The sequence below is a fragment of the Grammomys surdaster genome, unplaced genomic scaffold (genome assembly GCF_004785775.1).
Source record: "Grammomys surdaster isolate TR1022 unplaced genomic scaffold, NIH_TR_1.0 122648, whole genome shotgun sequence".
Lineage (NCBI taxonomy): Eukaryota > Metazoa > Chordata > Mammalia > Rodentia > Muridae > Grammomys > Grammomys surdaster.
Genome location: NW_021618102.1, coordinates 7,770 through 10,516, shown reverse-complemented (window position 1 = coordinate 10,516; position 2,747 = coordinate 7,770).

Below are 2,747 nucleotides of genomic sequence, written 5' to 3'. Positions count from 1 at the left end.
CTGTCAGTTTAATCCACTTCCTGTCCGTTTTCAGTCACTTCCTGTCCATTTAGTCCACTTCCTGTCAGCTTCAAGCCGCTTCCCGTCGGTTCCCGTCGCTCCCGCCTCACTTCCCGTCGTCCTCGCGCGTCCGTGGGCGGCGTCCTCGTCGTGGCATCCGAGGGCAGCGGCTCCCGCGGGGACCTGCGGGGGCGGAGACAGAGGAGGCGTGAGTGAAGCCGCGTACACGCACGTGACGCACGCGAAAACGCACGCGATGACGCACGCCGCGCGGAGAACCACGCCCACGGTGAGAGACGACGATCGAGCGAACGGTAAACCCGACGCCGGGAAACGGCGGGCGACGGCGGCGGATAAGTAACGCGGTACAAAGTGATCGTCGTCGTAGACGACGGACCCGACGCCGGGAAATAACGACCGCGGCGGATAAACAAAGCGGCGTGACGTGACGGCGGTGAGTGATGATCGGTAATAATCAATAACACTGAGTGATAATCGGTAATAATCGGTAATAATCAATACTAATCGATAATAGTGATTAATAATTGATAATAATAATAATCAATAATACTGAGTAATAATCAATAATAATCGATAACAATCTATAATAATCGATCATAATCAATAATACCGAGTATTAATTGGTATTAATCGATCATAATCAATAATACTGAGTAATAATCGATAATAATCAATAATGACCGATAATAATCAACAATATTGAGTAATAATCGATAATAATTAATAATAGTGAGCAATGATGGATAATAATCAATAATAACGAGCAATAATTGATAATAATCAATAATAATTGATAATAATTGACAATACTGAGTAACAATTGATAATAATCGAAGATAATCGATAATCGATAATAATGGGTAATAATCAATAATCATCTATAATAATCGATGATGATCGATGATAATCGATAATAATGGAGAATAATCAACAATACTGAGTAATAATCGATAATAAGCGATAATAATGGATAATAATCAACAATACTGAGTAAGAATCGACAATAATTGATAACAATCGATAATAATCGATAATCGATAGTAATGGGTAATAATCAATAATCATCTATAATAATCGATGATAATCGATAATAATGGAGAATAATCAACAATACTGAGTAATAATCAATAATAATCGATAATAATGGAGAATAATCAACAATACTGAGTAACAATCGATAATAATCGATAATCGATAATAATGGGTAATAATCAATAATCATCTATAATAATCGATGATAATCGATAATAATGGAGAATAATCAACAATACTGAGTAATAATCAATAATAAGCGATAATAATGGATAATAATCAATAATACTGAGTAAGAATCGACAATAATCGATAACAATCGATAATAATAGATAATAATCGATAATAATGGGTAATAATCAATAATAATCGATGATGATCGATAATAGATAATAATCGATAATAATGGAGAATAATCAACAATACTGAGTAATAATCGATAATAAGCGATAATAATGGATAATAATCAATAATACTGAGTAAGAATTGACAATAATCGAAGATAATCGATAATAATAGATAATAATAGATAATAATGGGTAATAATCAATAATAATCGATGATAATCCGCTCTAACGTGAGGACGACGAGTAATAACCGCTGATCATACGGAAACAACGTACACGAAGCCGTCCTCACAGAGTAAAACATACACGAAACCGTGTGACAACAACAACAACGCGTGAGCGAGACCGCGGGATAATAGTGACACGCGGCGAGTGAGACCGCGGAAGTGACACGCGAGCGAACCGCGGTGAGAGGCTGATCAATATTCATAACTCGTACGAAAATCAGACGGGGTGACAGAGGCGAGCGAAAACAGCAGACGATAAATAAGATGCAGAAAGATCATCGTAATCAATAATAATAATAATAAAACAGACGATAAATAAAATATAGAAAGATCATCATAATCAATAATAATAATAATAAAACAGACGATAAATAAAATACAGAAAGATAATCATAATCAATAATAACAATAAAACAGCAGACGATAAATAAGATGCAGAAAGATCATCATAATCAATAATAATAATAAAACACTAAATAATAAATAAAATAGAAAGATCATCATAATCAATAATAATAATAATAATAAAACAAAGAATAAATAAAATAGAAAGATAATCATAATCAATAATAATAATAATAAAACAAAGAATAAATAAAATAGAAGGATAATCATAATCAATAATAATAATAAAACACTAAATAATAAATAAAATGTAGAAAGATCATCATAATCAATAATAAAAATAATAATAATAATAAAACAACACACAATAAATAAAATATAGAAAGATCATCATAATCAATAATAACAGTGAAACAGTAAATAATAAAAATAGAGACAAAGAGCGATAACCACAGCGATTAACAACAACAACGACAGAACGATAGACAATAATAAAAAAGTAAAATAAGAATGAAATAAAATGAAAGCATCCCGTAAACGAAGAGGGTGTGTAACACATTTAATGTACGTGATAACGTATACGACAACGTATATAATAACGTGCGTGACGTGTGAGCCGTGTGTGTGAGACGACGACGTGTGTGGCGTACGTGGGGACGCATGTGACATGTTTAATGCACGTGATAACGTACACGACGTATATAACAGCGTATATGACGTGTAATGACGTATATAGTAACACGTTTAACGTATATGCTAACGTATATAATGACGT